Source organism: Sander lucioperca, chromosome 13 (genome assembly GCF_008315115.2).
Source record: "Sander lucioperca isolate FBNREF2018 chromosome 13, SLUC_FBN_1.2, whole genome shotgun sequence".
NCBI lineage: Eukaryota > Metazoa > Chordata > Actinopteri > Perciformes > Percidae > Sander > Sander lucioperca.
In genome coordinates this window covers 34,031,185-34,047,935 of record NC_050185.1, presented here as the reverse complement: position 1 = coordinate 34,047,935, position 16,751 = coordinate 34,031,185, and the positions used below count along the sequence as shown (strand labels likewise).

At 40.9% G+C, this 16,751-nt stretch overlaps 1 long non-coding RNA gene and 1 pseudogene across 1 annotated transcript; both read left to right on the top strand.

Moving 5' to 3' along the window:
• Nucleotides 1–11: 11 nt before the first annotated feature.
• On the top strand, nt 12–1,461 carry LOC116055924 (annotated as a pseudogene).
• A 1,633-nt stretch (nt 1,462–3,094) lies between these two features.
• Nucleotides 3,095–11,660, top strand: LOC116055881. Its single transcript, XR_004106430.2, has 3 exons — nt 3,095–3,107; nt 8,044–8,048; nt 11,520–11,660. It is a non-coding gene; the product is annotated as an uncharacterized LOC116055881 (long non-coding RNA).
• The last annotated feature ends 5,091 nt before the right edge of the window (nt 11,661–16,751 follow it).

Sequence of the window (16,751 nt, the reverse complement as noted above, 5' to 3'; positions counted from 1 at the left end):
ACCAGAGTCAAATGACATTCAGTACAAGGTGTACAGGTATTGCGAGGAGAAGACTCTGAAAGTTACTAAGGGTGGCATGGAGGAAGAACTTCCTTGCTAATGGTTAGTTGTTTGCTGGAGGAGAGGAAAACTCCACAGAAAATCAAACAATTGTGAACTATCTCGCTCCTCAATGTGAAAGGCAAAATCTTCTTTGGGATTCTGGCAAAAAGGCTGAACACTTTAATTTTGGACGAGTACATAGACACTTTAGTTCAGAAAGGTGGATTTCGGGGGGGTACCTGGCTCTCTTGAGTGTAATCTCTAACATCATTGAGAACGGGAAGAGGAACCATGGTGACCTGACAGTACAGTGGCTTAATCTAACCAATGCCTATGGAACAATAGCCCACAAGCTAGTGGAATTAACATTGAAGACCTACCATGTCCCAGGGCAATTCCAGTACTACTTTGACAAGTTCTCAGTGATTATATTTTCCACAGCAATGAACCTTCTCGTCAAGTCAGCAGAGAAGTTATGTCAGGGTGCAGTACGTGGCATCCAACAGGTGCCCATCAGGGCATTCATGGAGAACATCATGATCAGTATCAGCAGTACCTGAAGGGAGATGTATTTTGGAGGACTTGATCGAGCTCACTGATTGGGCAAGGATGGAGTTCAAACCTGCGAAATCCAGAAGCCTAATACTGAAGAGGGGGTGAGTCCAGGATCGCTTTCGCTTTAAGATCAGGGGAGGATATCATCCCAACAGACCAAGAGAAACCAGTGAAGTGGTACAGGGCTGACATCAAAAACAAAAGTAGTGTGAAGAAGATGCTCATTCAAGCTGAAAGCTGGATGACAGCTCTGGAGAAGAGTGGCCTACCTGGAAAGTAATAAGGCCTGTGGATACAAACACGGATTGCTTCCCAGACTGCTTTGGGCGCTGCTCATTTATGAGGTACCCGTCTCCACTGTTGAGGGTCTGGAGAGGAAGATGAACACCTACCTGAGGAGATGGCTGGGTTTCCTGAGAAGCTTCTGCTCCATTGGCCTGTACAGCAAAGGCAGCAAGCTGCAACTGTCAGTAACAACGGTGGTCAAGGAGTGCAAAGCAATAAAAACATGCCAGGCCATGATGCTGAGAGAAAGCAAAGATGCAAGAGTGCGCCATGGCAGATACTGAGGTCAGAACAGGTTGTAAGTGGTCAGCCATCATGCTGACATTGCCGGGTCAGTAGCCCAGGGCAGGCTAGGACTGTGGTGCTCCACCAGGGCAAGTTGGAACAGGGCTAAACTGAAGGAACGCCGTGGCATGGTGCAGGGGGATGTCTGCAATGCAGAGGTGGAAAGCAGACATGTCAATATAGCCATGAACAAGTAGGGCAGCTGGACTAAGTGGAAAAGCGTGAAAGAGAGGGCACTGACCTGGCAGCACATTTGGAGCATGGAAGGACACTGGATCAAGTTTCTGTTGTGGTCTGTGTAAGATATCCTGCCTATTCCATCAAACCGCGACAGGACCAGATTCTGACACAGTTGGCTGCTGGTGTGGAGCAGGCAAGAAAGAAGACAAAACAATTTTCTAATTGCCCTCGTTTTATCCACTTTCTCAGGTCAGGGGAGAGTATAGCAGCAGCATAGCTAAGGAGCAAAGGGGTGATGCGGGTGGACCTGAAAGCCATCTACACATGATCCGCGGTAAAACTGTTCTGTGCTTGCCATTCCATTGTTTTCCTATGGGGAGAGCGGTGCCACCCAACTAGGTCTAGCTCTACCCTTGGTGTTGTGCACCGGTCGGTATTGCCACAGAGCGCTGAGCTCAAAGTACAAATTATTTCAACTTTGACCTCATTGCCACTGACCTTACAAGGAGCAACCAATTCTGGAACGTTCCTGCACTGCACTTTGCCTCTTGGCTCTGCACACAAACCGTCCTTGACACTTCAGTCAGTGGTGCTTGTTGGAGGATGCCACCGTGAGCAAAAACAAGCTATAAAAACAAATTATTGAAAGTGCAAAAACGGTGCTGAAAACACGACAATTAAAAAAGAAAAGCTCCAGAAAGTGATGCGGCCAGATGTGCTAAACTGAGTCACTTTTTCATTAAAACCAGCGAGAGTGAAACGTAAATAAAGATGAGGACAATGAGACAGGTAAGCTAAGCTAGTTAGGAGCAGTGCAGGATGCTAGTGGTTGTGCAAAACATAATACAACGTGCCCTGCAAACCACCGTTGATTTTTTTGATCAAACCAGTGCTCGAAGTGGGCCAGTACTCACCGGTACGCAGTACCGGCACTTCTACATTTTACTCTTAAGCGTACCTGCACTTTTTCTTGCGTACCACTACTTCTTGCATGTAGCCGGTACTCTACCACTGACAGAGAAAGCGTCAGTGTCAGAGAGATTGACCCTAACGTTACATAAACTATACTACCCAGAGGGCACTACGTGACTTACCTCAGTTCAGAAAAGTTGTCTGATGCCTGCAGCCTGACCGTAAAAGATTTTTCACTGCTGAAAACCTAGAAACTAAAAAGAAGTGTGTCGAGTTTGTAAGTCGTTATGTTAGCCTGGTTTCAGAAAGGTACTAAAAGAACGCGTGTGCCAGAGCCAGACACGTCAACAGAGGTCCAAGTCCAGCCAGAAACATCAGGTACGGTTCATGAGCTTCAAACTAACGTTAACGTTGATGTGAGCAGAACAGCTAGCGTTAATGAGGAGTCTGCAGCTACCAACCTTAACGTTACTTAAGGTACTTACTACTTAGTCAATGACACTGACGTCAACAATAGTGTGAGTAATGAAACACATGAATGGCCTGACTGTTGGTCAAGGGACCAAATGATGTATTTTTGCTCCACGAACAGCTGGCTCGTTTTTAAAGATAACAAACTGGGCTGCAAAACATGTAGCAGCATCCCGTCACTTGCTGGCCAGACAGAGAGGAGACTAACAGAGATGGGAGTAAGTCACACATGGAATGGTCACAAGTACAAGGTCTCAAGTCTTAACCTTCAAGTCTCAAGCAAGTCAAGTCAAGTCATAGCTTTGGTCAAGCAAGTCAAGTCATACAAAAGTTTACATTTTTAAACAAGCTAAAGACAGTGGTTATGAACTGCTGGAGTTGTATTTGCATTTCCTACTCAGTATTCAAAAGGCATTGTATCCAAGCCATATACAGCTGAACAGTTTAAATGTATACAGATAAAAGTACAGCCTAAAACTGATATTAGGCCAACAATAAGTCAACATACATATTTGTTCAATATGCCTCAAACATGACATCAAATCATGAAATTCATTCAAACAATTCAAGTATAATGGTTTCTAGTCAAATAATATTCTACAAACATGCCTCACTTTATGGGACATGAACACATCCCAGGTAAAAAAGTAGTATACTTTAGTGTATTAGAAATATGAATAAAGTACATGAAGGATAAAACAAGTATGCTTCTACTTGTTGTGCTTTATTTAAAGAGTATTTAATATGTACTTTTTAAAAGTATACTTCAAAATAGATGTAATTAAAGTGCCCATATTATGAAAAAATCACTTTTTCTGGGATTTGGGGTGTTATGTTGTCTCTCTGGTGCTTCCACACACATACAAACTTTGAAAAAAATCCATCCATGCTGTTTAGAGTGAGATACGGTTTCTGAATGTGTCCTGCCTTCAGTCTCTAGGTGAGCTGTTCAAAATCGGCACGGCTTGTGACGTCACAAGCCAAAACGAGCAGGCTAACCGCAACCATTAGCTCGTAGCGTTAGCATGCTAACGCTAATGCTAACGCTAGCATGCTAACGCTAGCATGCTACCTCGTTCTCAATAGCAAAGCACTGCTACAACACACACAAGTTCACCATAATCTACAAAAGAACTACTTACATGTGCGCCCTCATTTAGAAGTCTCCCAGCTAATCCTGCCTTGAAACTGACCGAAGTTGTAGAAACAGCCTTTCTTTTACTGTCTATGGAGCTAGCTAGCTGACATGATCTACATTTGAGCTACTGGGCATGTGCAGTGCAATCAAAGATAGTACAGAAGAAGAAGAAGAAAAGAGGTCTCACTCTGTAGCTAAAACAGAGACCAGCTGAAAAGAGGATCTGCAGCAGTGAGAGAGAGCACTGCAGTACAACAAAGATATGGTGTTTTTTGAAAATTAAACCATGTAAACCTATTCTGGTACAACCTTAAAATACAATATGAACCTGAAAATGAGCATAATATGGCTGCTTTAAGTTCAACTTCAGAGTCCAAAAAGTAAGTATACTAATTTAGCAGTAATCAAATTATTTTTTAAATGTACTTTTTGAAAGTGTACTTTGTTGTTAATGTATTTTAAATTGTATAGAAGTTTATTTTTGTATAGAAGTGTATTAAATTTGAAATACTTAGAGTGGCAATTCTGACCATCTCTTTACCTAGGCTACATAAGTTGCTATGAAGCCGCAAGATCTGAAAGTAGGCTATTTCTCCCATTAGAGTTTTACGTAACAACAGCGATATTAGGCTAAGTAGTAAGTTATTTTTTATTTAACACAAACGCACAGGTTTGTGGATAAATAAATGATATTACTAAAAGTATGGTTATGTTAGGGCCGTTGTTTCCATAAATTTCAATTTAATTTCTGAGAAATCACATTTTTTTGTTGTTTCCGTATGTCTAAAAACACCAACTACTAGCTACTAACCACAGTCTATGCTACTAACTGTAGGCCTACTCATGAGCCACTGTGACAACGCTCCACTGTTTAATGCAATGCACGATGGGAACGTGAAAGCCGTTACTTTGCCGCAATCCGCTTTTGGCTGAGAAGCTGTCACTTTGCCGCCGCCCGCCGGACAGACCAGTTGCTGCGAACACTCGCCAGAGACGGTAAGTAACGTTAAGTAATGATCTCGCCCTCCCGTTGTCCATTGTTTAGCTATCGCTAGCTGCTGAGGAGTCAGACAACTTCATGTTTCCGTGTTTGTGTGTGGATTCAAGGGGATGTTGGTGAGTAGTGGGAAGCTATTTTTTAACTAGGTCGGCACCCTTTTTTCACCTGCTAACGTTAGCTAGCTACAGTTTAAAAAAAAATTTTCAGTTGGGGCTGTTTGTGAGGATTCGAAGTGAATCAGTTTGACGTCAATGGACATTAATTTAGCCATCCGTTAGCTAGCTAGCTAAATTACTTTTCTCACTGGAGGGCCTTTTTGTGAGTAACGTTAGTCAAAAACGTTGTTTTAACAAGTTCGGCGGACATCAACGTTAGCCACCTGTTTGCTGGCTTAGCTAATGTAAGCTAAATTGCCTAAACCGTCGTTTTAACCAGTTCATAACCAGTTCAACTGTTTCAGTATTATTCTACTTGGGCGGGCCGCCCAAGTAGAATAATATCTAACACCCGAGTCCGCAGCTCTACGCAGTGAGCTATCAATCACTGATTTATATAGCTATGCCTCCTCTCAAAGGCTTGTTTTTGTTATGTTTTGTTTCAGGTTTGTTAGGAGTTCGCCAGAGTGGTGGGGAAAAGTCTGCAAGAGAATTTCTTTGAACTTGACCGTTTCTCTCCAAGGCTGATGGACCTCCTTTAGGAAAAAAGAAAGGCCTGCCCAGCGAGCTTTTGGCTGAGCTTTACGTCAGACAAAGGTGGGTTTGATTAGCTACATTAGTCTACTACCTCTCTTTCCTCTCTCTGTTCATCGCTTTTCTTTTTATGTCTTTTGTTTCTTCTCTGCTCTATCCTTTTCTTCCCATCAAATCTCCCCTCCCTTCTTTTCTGTCCTCTCCATTTTCCTCCCCTTTTGTCCATTTGTACATAAACATTGTTTCATCTCATTTGTCTCATTTTAAGCCATTAATGAACAGTGCTACTAATTTTCAGAATGATTTGATCAGCGATCAGTGTCTACTTAAGGGCCTCTGTTAAGTCTCTATTTATTGCCAAACAAAGATAGCTTACCCACTTTCAGTCCCAGTTCTATTGAAAAGATTTAGAAAATTGCTCACCATAACTAAAGTTGTATGAATCCTTTTACATTGCCCACTTTGTTTTTTTACTTTACTGTCACCAGTTGGAAGTTGTGAAAATGTTCTCGGTCTTTAACTGAAATGGGAGTTCTGAGTGCACATGTTAGATTCTGGTTGCTCAATTGATCAACTAACTTAATGTTAGTTTCAACTGGTGACAGTAAAGTTTACAAAAAGCAATTAAGGTGAAATGTACTGAGTCATATGATTCACAAAATTGTTGCATAGCAACAAAGTTTCTGGGAGCAGTTTTCTACATCGTTTCAGCATGACTGTGACTGGAAGTGGGTAAACTCCATATTTGGGACAAAGTGTTGCAATATACTGTACAGATCCAAATATGGCATTTGATTAAAAAAAAAAAAAAAATCTAAACTGGTATCATCCTTTAGTAGACTATCAGTGCAGTTTATATTGTACAACGCTTTTCATTATAAACAGTCACAGGCTCTTTTTGGTGTATAAAACACCATTGTCTAACTGGCATGTTTATGTTTTCTCCTTGTCACTACGTTTCTTTCACATTAGGATGTAACTGACAAGGACTCGTACAGTTAAACTCCAGTGGGAATTCTCTGCCTGGGTTGAGAAAATACCCAGCTCAACCCATTCAGTGTAGGGATCATCTTGAAAGGGTCTGTGGTAATGGATGAACTGGCCAACCTGCCTCAGGCCTTTTGTGTCCTTTCGTTTCACACACACAGCCGTTTCGGGTTGATCTACGCCCTGCACCTGGACTACCCCATGTGCATTAAAAACACTTTCAACTTTACTCAGCAGGTAATGCTCAAACTGGGTAGAAGTGAGCTGGAAGCGTAAAACGGGGTTCGAAATGGCTTTACTACTGCTCCAGATTTGTTTGCCCCAGTTTGTAATGTTGGACTTTTGTGTTGTATATGGCTTGGGGTATATATACACGTGTCCTATGGTATTTGCACTGATTTTTGCGCAATATTCCATGACAGACAGGCTTTGATTACATTTAATTCAAATGAGTTGGATATTTTGTGTGTTACTTTTGTGTGAGTAATAAAGATCCTTTTCTGAAATGCAATTTGTAATCTTTTGTTGTAATGTACTTGAAATTAATTGTATTATAATATACTTGTAGTATAATAGCAACATTTATGCTTAAGTATAACAAAATGGGGGTAAAAGTACAGATGAAGTATACTTCAAACACAATTCATTTCTTGCTAACACTAATAACATTGCACTGAAAGTATGTGTCTATGATGTTTAGGTTGTTATTGAACTTCACTTCAAATACATTGTCATAGTGGGACACTTTAAAAGCACTAAATATAGTTAGGAAGTGCATTTATAGATCACTTGAAATATTAGAGGCATACTAAATTAACATAGTTTATAGTAACAAGTATGATAATATATACAAAATGTACTTAAACACAACTATAAGTTGAGCTGCAATGCCTTTTTAAGTGTATTTCCATTAGAATGGCGATATAATGCAATTGTACTGTAAGTGTGCTTAATTCCTTATGAATCTAGATTTTCATTAGTATATTTTAGTGCACTTGAAGTTTGAAAAAAGTTGTTCCATTTTAGCATACTATTTACACTTGAAGTGTAGTCAAATATATGTTAAGTTGAAGTTAAATAATTGAATACACTTAACTATACTTGGATTTGACGAAAAAAGTACAAAATGTAGAAAATATACTTAGTACACTTTATTAAAGTATATTTTTAATAGATTTCTTTTTCACCTGGGATCCTTTAACCTTTCCTTCTCTTAAAGAGTTTAAGAGTAGCTGAATCCCACCACCTTTGTGTAATTTGGAGAGATTGACTGAGTTTATGTATCACATGGAATGGATAGCATATGTTAATATTTGTCAGTGTATTTGTGAGTGAATGTGTGCGTGTGTGAGAGAGAGTGAATGAAAAGTTATTAATATTGGTGAGTGTATGTGCATGTGCGTGAGAGTGCAGAGTGTATTGGATGTGTATGTGTGCCTAGCTTTATTCACATACTTACATCTGCGTGTGTGTGTGAGAGAAAGAGAGAGAGAGTGCAGTTTGTGTTGTGTGTAATATGTATGTATGTGTGTGCCTAGTTTTATTTGCTCTTGAACAAAGAGGGGAGGGTGTGGTTATTAATGGCCCAAAACTGAAGGGAGTTCTGTCCATCACAAACGTCCAAATAGTGGTTCAGCTGAATATGGGGACTGGAACCCGAATCTCTGTGTCTGATGAAATTCGACGTGGTGGTGGTTGACGTCGGTCATTGTTGTACTGCAGACAGTTTGTTTCTTCTTTGCCTGGTCAGATGTGTAATCCTTATAGCCAAACTTTATTATTTTCGGTGCAGAGGGATCCATGACGTAGCCAGTCTCGTTTACTGCAGGTCTGCCACCGCGTCCCGCGTCATCATATCAACAGGTTCCCGCGCAATCATAAAGTTAACTCCTCCTCAATATCAGAGGGGAAAAATATATATATTTATTAAACAGAAAGTCAAGTCATTTCAAGTCATTTGACTCAAGTCTAAGTCAAGTCTCAAGTCACGAATATCAAGTCAAAGTCATGTCGAGTCTTTTATAAATGTTTATCAAGCAACTCTCAAGTCCTAAAATTTGCGACTCGAGTCTAACTCGAGTCAAGTCATGTGACTCGAGTCCCTAAAGCTAAAGGACTAAAGCTGTCAAGAGAATCACACACACACACCAGCAATATCTCCAAGTTTTGTTTTTCACTGTACAAATCTCAAATGTCATAATGATTTGTAAGAGAGTACCAGCACCTTTTTTTTCCCACTTCAAGCATTGGATCAAACGTTTTCTTGTAGCTCCTCAGCAGCAGCCACTGGTCCAGTTTGCTGCTAACAGTGAAGAATGAACAATGAAGAGTCAGTACCAAGCGCCAGCCATGAGCTCATTACTCCAGAGTGGGCAGGTATGAATTGCTCATTGTGTGAATATTATAATTGAAATAGAATTAATAGTAATTAATAGTATGGTGTATACCTGCTCTATATAATGAAATGCCCTGAGATATTCAATGATGCCAGATGATTTGGCCCTACTGAATCAAACTGACTTGACTTCATCAGAAAGCTTTGTAAAAAGTGTAGATTTGGGCTGACAATTTTTAACATTTGATTTAGTGTCAGAGCCAGGACCCAGTAGTTTGCATGGGATAGCTGCTGTCAGTGTGGAAGGCACATCTAAGCTGTTATACCACAGTGTGTGAATAAGCAAACATGATCAGATTAGTTACAATATAATCACTTTCTATGCCCATAATGTTACTAGTACTACCCATTATGCCTTTTATCATCAAAATTAGGATAGTAAATATACAAACCCCAATTCCAATGAAGTTGGGACATTGTGTAAAACATAAATAAAAACAGAATACAATTATTTGCAAATCATTTTCAACCTATATTCAACTGAATACACTACAAAGACAATATATTTAATGTTCAAACTTTTTATTGTTTTTTTGCAAATATTCACTCATTTTGAATTTTATGCCTGCAACACGTTCCAAAAAAGCTGGGAAAGGGGCATGTTTACCACTGTTTTACATCACCTTTCCTTTTAACAACACTCAATAAGCGTTTTGGGAACTGAGAACACTAATTGTTGAAGCTTTGTAGGTGGAATTATTTCACATTCTTGCTTAAGTTACGACTTCAGTTGCTCAACAGTCCGGGGTCTCCGTTGTCGTATTTTGCGCTTCATAATGCGCCACACATTTTCAATGGGAGACAGGTCTGGACTGCAGGCAGGCCAGTCTAGTACCTGAACTCTTTTACTACGAAGCCGCACTGTTGTAACACGTGCAGAATGTGGCTTGGCATTGTCTTGCTGAAATAAGCAGGGACGTCCCTGAGAAAAAGATGTTGCTTGGATGTGCTATGTTACTCCAAAACCTGTATGTACCTTTTAGCATTAATGGTGCCTTCACAGATATGCAAGTTCAGAGTTCAGAGTTCTTTGTTGTCCCTCGAGGGGAAATTTGATTTGCAGTTGGAGGTACAACAAACAACAAAAACAACAACACAATAAACATGGCACAAAACATCAAACATCCTAGCAGCACACAACCAACAAATTGATTGAAAACAATTCCATCACTTTGTGTACAGTTGTGCAAGTTAACAGCTTTAATTACACAAGGAACAAAATAAAATGTGTACCGGTTTGTTTTTGCTCTAGGGAGCCTATATCTCTGACCAGAGGGAAGAGGAATGGATTCCTCCAAGAGTGGGTGGTCAGAGCTTGACAAGATTGGCTGTGCCTTCTGCAAAACTTGTCTGTCGAAGATCTTTGTTAGAGAGAGCTGCTGCATGCCGATTATCTTGCTGGCCTTTGTAACAATTTTGGACAGACGACTTTTGTTTTGAACTGTAAGGTTCCCATAGAATGAAATCAAACAAAAAGTTAAAATGGACTTAATATATGATCTGTAGAATAAAACCATCAGAGTCTTGTCCACATTAAAAGAGTTTAGTCTGTGCAGGAAATACAATCTCTGCAGGCCTTTTTTTTGCAGATTTTGGATACATTGAGGTCATGGGTCAAGTTTTTATCAATCACTGTTCCCAAGTATCTATAGGACTCAACCATCTCCCCCACTGTGCCCTTGATAGTGGTAGGGAGAGGTGGATGTGGGGTTTTTCTAAAGTCAATAACCATGTCCTTAGGTTTTTGAACATTTAACTTGAGGAAATGGCTGTCACACCACCCCACAAAATCTGTCACTACTGGCCCGTGATCGACCTCTGCATCCTGGAGCAGACTTACTATAACCGTGTCGTCTGCAAATTTCAAGAGATGACTGTTGGTGTGGTGACTCCTACAGTCGTTTGTATACAAAATATACAATAACGGGGACACACACCCTTGTGGTGATTCTGTGGATGCTAGCTTCTTTTGAGATGAATACCTTTTGCCCTAACTGACTGGGGCCTGTATGTTAAAAAGTCCATAAGCCACTTCACAATGCGAACATCAAAATTAAAATTTGAAAATAATTTAATGGATAAAACGGGAGGCTGGATTGTATTAAAAGCTGAGGTGAAGTCAGCAAATAATAGTCTAGCATGGGTTTTCGTACCCTCTAGATGCTTGTAAGAAAAGGTCAGTAGAGTAGTTGTAGCATCCTCCGCTCCTCTAAAAGGTCGATAAGCAAATTGCATCAGGTCGAATGAACTTTGCACTGATAACAATCTGGATGGTCCTTTTCCTCTTTGGCCCGGAGGACATGACGTCCATGATTTCCAAAACAATTTGAAATGTGGACTCGTAAGATCACAGCACACTTTTCCACTTTGAGTCCGTCCATCTCAGATGAGCTCGGGCCCAGAGAAGCCGGAAGGCGTTTGTGGGTGTTGTTAATATTAGGCTTTTGCTTTGCATGGTAGAGTTTTAACTTGCATTTGTAGATGCAGCGACGAACTGTGTTAACTGACAATAGTTTTCCGAAGTGTTCCTGAGCTCACGTGGTAATATCCTTTACATAATGATGTCGGTTTTTAATGCAGTTTGTTTATTTAGGATCCTCATTAGCTCCTGCATTGCAGGTGCTATTCTTCCTGAGGTCCTTACAAGTCACTTGAAAATGTGGCAATGCAATAATAAATACACATAACATCATAGACAATAAAAAATAAAAATTGTAAGACAAAAACACATTGTGAAGCAACACTTACTGTATTTGCACTGAACTATAAATGATAATTTACAACTGTAAATGCAAGGCTGTAGAGAAGAGTGCGCTATTACAGACTTATATATATATATATATATATATATATACTAAGCTTTTAATTACATTATTTTAATATAGTCAGTTGTGAGGCATGAAACTCCAGGGCTGAAAATGAGTCCCACTCGGCCCTGACCACTACCTTCAGACCCCATATTGTCCTCTGGTTCTAGAGGTACCAGGCAGGTGGTTCTTATCAAGCTTACAGTAGGCCTACCCTGGGAAGAGAGGATGAAAAAGACACATGAGCGTAAGCTACAGAGATGTCAGGCCCATATCTTCGAGAGACAACAGAATGGATGGAAGGCCTGCAACCTGCCAGTTGAAGTTGGCTGCAGTGGCTTCGCCGGGCAGTTGCTCTTGAGCGCTCTTGGACTGCTTGGGATTAAATGCCTGGCTAGGAGGCAGCTGGTAGCCATAGACTGTATAAAACTAGTAGCCTACATCACCAAGCTATAGGCTATATTTTTTGCTGTTGTTTAAACACGGTCCCCCAATTACTTCATCCCAGTAGTGGAGTGGCAATCGGGAGAGTCAAGACTTTTCCCGGTGGGCTGGTAGTGTTTCGAGGCCGTGAGGGCCGGTCTCATAATAGTTATAGGCCTACATTGCAAGTTCTTAGCAACACCATCCGGCGGCCTGGTGTGCGGCTGCTGCCCGCTGGTCAAACTGTGCAGCCTCTGCTCAACCCGTACGGCGGGCCGCAGCAGACTCTTATTTCCATACAAACACAGGGTAATCAGAAAGCAAGTCACAACCATGTCTAGGATTTTCAGAAATATAGGGGGATCAGTGAGCGGCCCCTCCCCACATGGCATATGCTGTGTTCATGCCACCTGGGAATAACAGGGACCGCCCCCGTGATTACGTTGTTTTTCCGACTGCCAGCGTTCACATGGTTGGGATGCTTGTTCTTCTTCTTCTGTTATATTGGCGTTTAGCATAACAACTTGTTGCATGACTGCCACCAACTGTTGGCCGTAGCCTAGAGCATCAGGTGTGTGAAAACATGGAGGCCACAAAAACAAAAGATTTGTTGCGGTTTTCTTATGCGAGCATACAAACAGCACATGGACAGGTGTTTGTTTGTGTTATCTGCAGGACAATGGACGGGAAAGGACACGGATAAGGTGTTTGTTTTATACATGGGCCTATTTATGAATAATTTGAAACATGTTATGTCTGTGTATGTTTCTTGGCAGAGGCGTTTGTCCACAATAAAGAGTTTATTGTCATTATATGTTCAGTGAACCAAAGTTGCCTACATCAAACGTCAGTTGTCAACAACGCGTCACCAACTGGGAAACTCGGTTAGCAAAATCCAGAGTGATATCTCTATGGCTCTGGCAAAATCTAGCCCGAGTTTCCCACCTCTAATTCCAACAGGAAGTGACTTGAATGATGACGTTAACAGACGTGTGTGAGTCTAATGATGGAAAGCCAAAAAAGAAAAGGGAAAGGTGGTGCTGAGGAAAAAAAAAAATTATGGAGGAGCTCAGCGAAATGCGCCAAAATAACGGACATGTTCCGGGCATCAACGAGTAAAGATACTACAGCTAAAATCTATTTAAAATAATTTTGCAAGGGTTCTATGACGTTAGCCTATATTTTTATATCTGTGGCTAAGCTACTGCCTAGCATGTAAAACACGTTATTAAAACACAATGTAGCCTACAAGGTAGCTAGAAATGATGCCACATGTCTAGGCCTACCACTTCGAAAGTTTGTTTAGATCCTGTGAAACTGCCGTTTCGGTACTCTATTCAAAATCGCACAATAAAAAAGACGTTAACAGGTGGAAGGCAGGACTTCCACCTAAAACAAACAACCTGTAGCCTAGGCCTACTGCCTTGAGCAACCAAAGCTAGAAGTACATATTGGGTTATGAAAACATTACACCTAATCAGTTTAAAACTCGGACCCTCCACTCGCCTTGTCTGGAACCTGTAAGGTAGGTCAGTGGCTTTCCTTTTTTCAATTTGGCCGGCTGTGGCATAAGTTATCTTGGCCGTCAGTTCCAATGAGCGCGCTACTTGCGTGGATCATGTTGCTGTGTGTTGTAGATTCATTCACCGGACCCCCCTGCCCTTGCCCCTGCTAGCTATAGCCTACACATGATCATCTTCAAGTATTCCAGACAAACAACGTCAGTAGTGTGTCAGCCTTTCGGTGTGCCAGTGATCTCAGTGAGCTGTTTCGGTGAAGTCGACTCACCGACGTCGTTGCTATTTTTTTACTTCCATTTTTTCCAGTAAAACAACCATCCCCCGCCCTCCCTGGATTTCAGCCACTGTCACTGTCAGCAAACAGATGTTACGAGGACAGAGCGACAGGTCGGTGTGTGGTTCCCAGTGGAATACTTATAACTTTATGTTACTGCAGCTTTTCACAACTGTTGATACAGGGGGCAGCCATGTTGGATTTTGAACTCTGGCTTCTGCGAGGTTGTCCGAGTTCCGAGCTCGTAAATCCGAGGTCAGGGGGCGTTTACGACCTCGTTAAAACAGAGTTCCGAAGTAAATAGAACACGGCATACTTTTATCTCTTGTATGTCACGTAACTTCGATTGACCTTTATTATAAATATGAGTATGCCCCCCCAATGTAGAGATCGGGGGATTAGCTCAAATGGTAGAGCGCTCGCTGCGCATAGCAAGGGTTAGTGTACTACCAAGTGTACTTAAAATAACGTTTTTATGCAGTTGTTCAAACATTTTTTTTTAAATTATTTTAACCACCGTGATTATAGCACTCGTCATTGTTGAGCCCGATGTTTTTATGTGAGTTTAACTGATGACTCAGATACTTTGAGTGAGTGTAGGATGTCAGTGAACAAGAAAACAATCTGGGAAACATTCTTGAGCAGAGAAAAAAGTGCACAACAATTACAGAGAAGCATGCTCATAAATATGTAGACTATAGAAAGAAAGTAAAAATGAGAATCTTAAACATAGTGCAGAAGTTAAAATATAGAAAAAAATACAACATAGGCTATTCAATATGTAGGCCTATATAAAATTAACATTCATATATATAAAATAGAATCATATAGATTTGTGGGACATGTACAGTAGGCTAAATGCAAAGTGAACAAATTGTAACGTAAACAGAAATAAATGTAGTGTAGTCACTAATCAAAGCAAAAAAAACATGTTTAGATTTCTGAATTACTTCTAGGTCTGTATTTATCATCCAGCAGGGGGCGATGTTGCTGCTCAATTTTACTGCACTAAATGCAATCTTACCTGTTTTTATAGATTGTTAGAAACAAAGTTGTTAGAAAAAATATGTAACACAGATTAAAACTGTTTCCTGTTCTCAAACCCCTTCACATACTGGTGTCTGAAAAGAAAATAGTGTAACAACAAGCTGCTGTATTTTTCAACACGGTATCAAATCAGAAGTTCAAACCAACAGTCTATGGTTCAAACCTGCAGACGAGATGTTTGATAATGAAATGCAAAACTATAAATAAGACAGGACGTAATGTTTAAGCCCCACGTTCACTGCATGTCAATTATAGCCTACTCTGTTGCAAGTAAAAGAAAGAAATACTACGCTGTAAAAAATACTTTGTTACAAAAGCATTGAAAATTGTACATACATTTTAATTGTCTTACCCTGCTTTTTTGTAATCAACTGTTTGTCTCTTGATGTCGTTTTAGCTTAAATCACTGATCTGTAAGTTTATTTATTTCATTGTATTGTATTACCCTGTGGCTAATGCGCTATGTACAGCACTTTGTGTATTATTAAGAACATTGCTTTAGCTTTAAGATATATGCCCCCCAATGACTAGTAATGTTTATATTTATCTATCTATAATAATAAAGTGTGCCATAGCTATTTCATGTCATTGTTGATTAATACTTATTATTTTGTGTTTATGAAGAACATTGCTTTGGCTTTAAGATATATATATATAAAAAAAAAAAAAAAAAAAAAATTATATATATATATATATATATATATATATATATATATATATATATATATATATATATATATTATCACTCACACACTTCAGAAAAACTATATACATACAGGGAACTACACGCAAGCACACAATATACAAGCAAAACATAGTTTAAAAACTTATTTTGCTGCTCTCTGTTCTGCCAACCACTCTTCAAGAGATATGCCATTTGAGGCACGTGAGCAGAAGGTGGCACTGCCATGACGACTATGCCCAAACTCCTTTGTTTTGGGCTGCCCGCAATGGCTACAGGTATTGTAGGTGACCCCTCTCGCATATTTCCTCTTGTGGACTCCACTCTCCTCCTCAAGGGCACGCTGGCGCCTGTTCCTCTGCGTGTACCGGGACACAGGAGTAGCAGGTGCAGGAACAAGTGGAGCTGGGCCTGCACTGGAAGTTGAGGCACCAGAAGGTGCCGGTACGCATGACACAGTCTTGTCTGGGTTGAGGATGAAAGTCCCTACCCTAGGCAACATCCCAGGAGCTGACATGGGCTGTGCAATGTCTGGTGCGGTGGGGGCAGGTGCGATCGGGCGCTCCCTGGTGGCAGCAGCTGGCCGTCAGCCTGGCCGCAAAACAGGAGCCTGCCCTTCCAGATTTGGAGGGAGGACAAATTCATGCCTTGGGCCTGATGCTGAATGAAGGAGCTGCAGTCGTTCCTTCGGTGGTGGAAGCTGGTCAGGTGCCACAGGAATCGGGTTGGTTGGAGCCATTCCCTGAGAAAGGACACTCATCTCCTGGCTCTTCTGCCGCTGTTGAAACCTGAGAGAAGATCATTTGTGTTAGATATGTATTCATTAGAGAACTATTCAGACAATTTGAGGTAAATGATGTGCCTGACCTACCATTGAATGAGTGTCCGCTGATTAAGCACAAAGAGCTGGATCATTGTCTCCGCCATAACCCTTGGACTGTTAAGCACTAAGTCCCGGATGTGGTGGTAGTTGCTGAGAATTACAGACCATCTTGGGGTGGAAACTCCAGCCTTCTTGGTGGTTGTCTTGTATAAAGTGCACAGCCTTATGCACATGGC